The sequence below is a fragment of the Tachyglossus aculeatus genome, chromosome 4 (assembly GCF_015852505.1).
Source record: "Tachyglossus aculeatus isolate mTacAcu1 chromosome 4, mTacAcu1.pri, whole genome shotgun sequence".
NCBI lineage: Eukaryota > Metazoa > Chordata > Mammalia > Monotremata > Tachyglossidae > Tachyglossus > Tachyglossus aculeatus.
Genome location: NC_052069.1, coordinates 79,024,428 through 79,029,755, shown reverse-complemented (window position 1 = coordinate 79,029,755; position 5,328 = coordinate 79,024,428). Strand labels below are relative to the sequence as shown.

At 45.4% G+C, this 5,328-nt stretch overlaps 1 pseudogene; it reads right to left on the bottom strand.

Moving 5' to 3' along the window:
• Positions 1-3,831: 3,831 nt before the first annotated feature.
• Positions 3,832-4,596, bottom strand: LOC119927273 (annotated as a pseudogene).
• Positions 4,597-5,328: the final 732 nt, after the last annotated feature.

The window sequence follows — 5,328 nt, the reverse complement described above, 5'->3', positions numbered from 1 at the left end:
TCTGCACACAGTAAGTGCTCAATAAATACGATTGATTGATATTGATTGATTGATTGATAGACTGTAAGCCCCATATAAGACAGAGGCTCTATCCAACCTCATTATCTTATATCTACCCCTGTGCTTAGAATAGTACTTGACACATAGTAAACCCTAAACAATTATTATTATTATTATTGTTATTATTATGGAAACTAACTTTACATAATACCCTTTGGGTGCCAGTTTTATATATCAATACAGAAAATAGAAAGCTGTGCTGCATTCTAGAACTTCAAGAAACTTGATCAATAGCTGTTTGATGGATAATGCCCTAATAAAATGACTTATTTCTCTTTAATACATAATAATTGACAACCTGAGAGAAAATTAGGTACAATGGGAGTAGTAATGAATAAGAACAGAATAAGAGTAGGATTTCTCTTTCAAATCTTCACAATCTTCCATTTTAGTTTTGGATGATGGTATAGTCACAGATAACTTTGGTAAAAATGTCTTCTGAATGTTTGGACTTTAAAATTTTTCTCCAGAATACTAAGATATAATTAGAGCGTGTGAAAAAAGTGGATAATTTTAAAAAATTTTGTTAACCGAAGTCCTTAAATATTGTTTGTGGAGATGACTTTAAAATTCACAATTTTACAACCACTGTGAGGAGAAAAGTCAGAGCAATTAAAGCCTAAATTGGAAAAAAATAAACTCAAGCACCTCTTTTATGACCTACAGTGCCAGTGGAGGAGGATCCTGGGAATGTGAGGCTGAGGCTTTAGTGGCTACTTGTGTCCTCTCAGCAAGAAGGCAGTCATATTTCCCTCTAAGTAGTGCCTTTTAGCAAAATATCGGTTTTTATCTTGTTTGTTTGTTATGCCATTTGAGATTTGATGAGAGATGCCAGATTTTGATTTCAGAGAAAATATTGGTATTGGAACCAAAGCTGCCCCAGTGCAGGGCACGGAGGCTATTTTTATAAAATGTAAAATGAATTGCCCAAGGGCAGAGAGGCTTTTTGTAGATTTTATGTTACCAGTTAATTATCACCTGGCTTGGAAAAATAAAGAGGCTGAAATGGTTCATTTCAAGATTTAGTTTAAAATCAGGAAAATCCAGAAGATGGGGAAGTGAGATGTTCCACATTCCATCTCTCCTAGTAACCCCAAGTGAAAGTCTGGAATGCAGAGCTGAAGGGATGTTTTCAAAGAGCAACTATTTAAAGTGGAATTGATGTTTTCTTAAAGAGGCCTGGCAAATCTAGGAAAGTAACATTGCAACTTACTGTATTAGGCAAAACGGAAACAAATGGACGTGTGGAAAAACCACATGCAGGGAAGGAAGATGGCCTGGAGGGAGCATTCAACTTAAAGCAAACTTCATACAAAGATAGGTAAAAAGGTGCTTTGAATTACTGCTGGGTAGAGGATATTATCAATCAATCATATTTATTGAATGTTTACTATATGCAGACCACTGTACTAAGCACTTAGGAGAGTACAATACAACATAATTAGCAGACACATTCTGTGCTCATAAAGAGCTTAGTCTAGAGGGGGAGACAAACATTAATATGGATAAGTAAGAATAAGTATGAATAAATGTTGTCAGTGCTATTTGAAATGATATAGCATATTGGTACAGTTAGTGGTCCACACTTAGGCTAAATAGTTAATCGAAGAAGGGCAGAATCATTTTTTTTTCCATATCTGGAAAACTACACTAGTCACCTCAAGGGAAAGCAAAAATGATGCAACCCATATTTATAAGATCCTTTAATTTTCTCTCTGGACATCTGGACTAGAGTTAGGGAATCAGACTCTCCTTACTTCTTTGGTGCTACTGATCTTAGCAGTCTTTGTGTGCATGTGTGTGCGTGCATAAGTATGTGTGTTTCTGAAAAAAAGCTATGATAAGTACTCTTCCATCTTGGATGCTTGGAAAGATGATATTTTGTCTCAGCAATGCATTTGCCACTTGCAGTTCCTGTGACTATTTTCATAGCTACTTCTTATTCACCAGTCTTTTTCCAGGGAGAAAAATCCCTCACCTGATTTGGGGTTGGACTAACTTGCTGCCAATTGTTGGCTGCCAGTTGTCTCCCAATGGTCTGTTGCTATGACACATTATTTGAAACTATGTTTCTCTGTATCTTCATAACATGCATTCTACTCTACCTCCTTATGTGTGTTCCCTTTCATTAATTAATTCATTCATTCATTCAATCGTATTTATTGAACACTTACTGTGTGCCGAGCACTGTACTAAGCGCTTGGGAATGACAAGTCGGCAACAGGTAGAGATGGTCCCTTTCATTCATTCATTCATTCAATTGTATTTATTGAGCGCTTACTGTGTGCAGAGCACTGTACTAAGCGCTTGGGAAGTACAAGTTGGCAACATATAGAGATGGTCCCTACCCAACAGCGGGCTCACAGTCTAGAAGGGGGAGACAGACAGCAAAACAAAACATATTAACAAAATAAAATAAATAGAATAAATATGTACAAGTAAAATAAATAAATAAATAGAGTAATAAATATGTACAAACATATATACATATATACAGGCCCCTACCCAACAGGGGGCTCACAGTTAGAAGGGGGAGACAGACAATAAAACAAAACATGTGGACAGGTGTCAAGTCACCAGAATAAATGAAAATAAAGCTAGATGCACATCATTAACAAAATAAATAGCCCCTCCCCGCTCACCCCCAGGGCCATCACAGGGCGAAGGACCCTTCCCCCTTCCCCATGACGTTGGGGGGCTTTAGCAGTCCCAACACCCCACGGTGCTGGAGCAGAGGGCCGGGCATCCTGGGCAAGGGGCCGGGGGCTCAGAGCCCTGGCCCCAGGCATAGGCGTCTAGTGCCCAGGCCATGCCCTGCACAGAAGCCCCCCCACCCCATCTCCTCAGTGGAAAGCCCCCCAACTCTGCCAGCCCGGGACCCTAGCCTTAAAATCCCCAGCCGTGCCTGAACCACCAGCCCACCCATCAGTCCTCCCTGCTGTAGCCATCAATGTGGTTGTCTGCGGTGTGGGGAGGCCCCCTTCCCCGGGCCCTTTGTTGTCGGCATGAGGCGTGAGGGTCTTCCCGCTCACCCAACCGATGCGCAGGGCCGACTAGCGACACAAAGAATTGCGATTCATGAGGAGGGTGGTCAGGGAGATTTTATTCCCAGCTTAAGTCTCTAATATAAGTGTTAGCCGAATGGGATCATGCTCCTGGCTGGCTCCACTCCTTATGGGAGAAAGAAGCCCAGAGAGTCCCCGCGCAGGGGTTTTTATAGTTCTTCTTTTTGCTGGTCATTCCCGATCAGTTTTCAGTTGCCACAGAAAGGCGGGGCAGAAACCTGATTGGTTATCTTTGTGGTGACTCAGTAGTCGCATGGTCATCCGAGATGTGCCGACTCCATCTTGTTTATCAGCTTCTGCTGTACCCATGACTCCCTCTCGTGTTATTCGCTTCTGCTGGACCCACGACTCCCTCTCGTGTTATCGGCTTTCGCTGTACCCTTGATTCCCTTTCGTGTTATCAGTTTCCAAGGCACCCATGACTCCATCTCGTGTTATCAGCTTTCGCTGCACCCGCTCCATTGTGACTCCTTCACCTTCATTGAGCTCCTGCCCACTCCCGGCTCACCCCTCCAGCAGACTAAGTAGCCAGACGGGGGGACGGTGGAGACCAGACCAGACCAGACCCCCGTGACCCTTCCTCCGCCAGCCTGGGCTCTAGCTCCAGCCCGATCCTAGGGGGGAAAACAGCATTGCTGGGCGGGAGGGCAGGCCGTCCCCTCCACAGGCCAGGACCAGAGGGGGGCTTGGCCCGGCACAGCATGGGCTACTCGTACAGCCAGTGCTCTGAACTGTCCTCCCAGCACAGCAGCTCCTCCGCCCAGAACCACAGGCCCATAATAATAATAATAATGATGGTATTTGTTAAGCACTTACTATGTGCAAAGCACTGTTCTAAGCTCTGGGGAGATACAAGGTGATCAGGTTGTCCTACATGGGGCTCACAGTCTTAATCCCCAATTTATGGATGAGGGAACTGAGGCACAGAGAAGTTAAGTGACTTGCCCAAAGTCACACAGCTGACAATCAGCGGAGCAGAGATTTGAACCCACGACCTCTGACTCCAAAGCCCGTGCTCTTTCCACTGAGCCACACTGCTTCTCTATCTCCCGGTGGGCGCTCTCCATGGAGTCACTGCCGTGGATCAGGTTCTTGCCCACTTCAATCGAGTAGTCCCCTCGGATGGTGCCAGGCAAGGATTCGGCAGGGTCAGTGGCCCTGATTGGTGCCCGGCACAAGCATACCACGTCTGGCCCCTGCCTCACCATGGCAACGAGGGGCCCTGAGCTCATGTACCTGATGAGGCGGTGGTAGAAGGGGTGGCGTAGTGTTCCTTCAGCAGGTCCTCGGAGGCCTGCACCAGCTTGGGGCCGACCAGCTTGAAGCCTTTGTTCTCGAAGCAGCGGAGGATGTCCCTGACCAGGAGGCGCTGGAAGCCATCCAGCTTGATGGCCAGGTATGTGTGCTCGTTCAGCCCACCCCGGTCTGCGGGGAAGATGTTGGCAAAGATGGTGAGGACGAGGCAGATCATGGTGAGGCTACTCACCATAGGACAGCTGTTTGGGTAACCTGCTCTTAACCACTCTCCTCACGTATACTGCTTGCTCAGTGGCAGTCTGTTGCTATAATCACTGCCTCAGTGCTGGGGAGCTGAGCATGACCAGGTCCTCATTGTTGATGATCTTGTCTTGCCTGGCTCATAAGTGAAGTTGATAAGCACTTACTGTGTGTAGGGCACTGTACTAAGCCCTTGGGAGAGTACAATATAACAGACACATTCACTGCCTACAACAGTCTTACACTCAAGAAGGGGAGGCAGACATTAATATAAATACATAAAATTACAGATATGTTCATAAGTTCTCGGGCTGAGGGGGGAGATGACTAATGGGAGCAAGTCAAGACAACACAGAAAGGAGTGGGAGAAGAGGAACAAGGGCTTAGTCAGGGAAGGCCTCTTGGAGGAGATGTACCTTCAGTTAGGCTTTGAAGGAGGGGAGAGTAATTGTCTGTTGGATATGAAGAGGGAGGACATTCTATACCAGAGGCAGGATGTGGGCGAGAGGTTGGCAGTGAGGTAGACGAGATTGAGGTACAGTGAGAAGTTTGGCACTAGAGGAGCGAAGTATGTGGACTGAGTTGTAGTAAGAGAGAAGCAAGGTGAGGCAGGAGTGGGCAAGGGGATTGAGTGTTTTAAAGATGTATTTATGGTAGGTAGTATTGTTTTCCTCCCAACAAGGTATATGAGCAATAAACTTTAAAA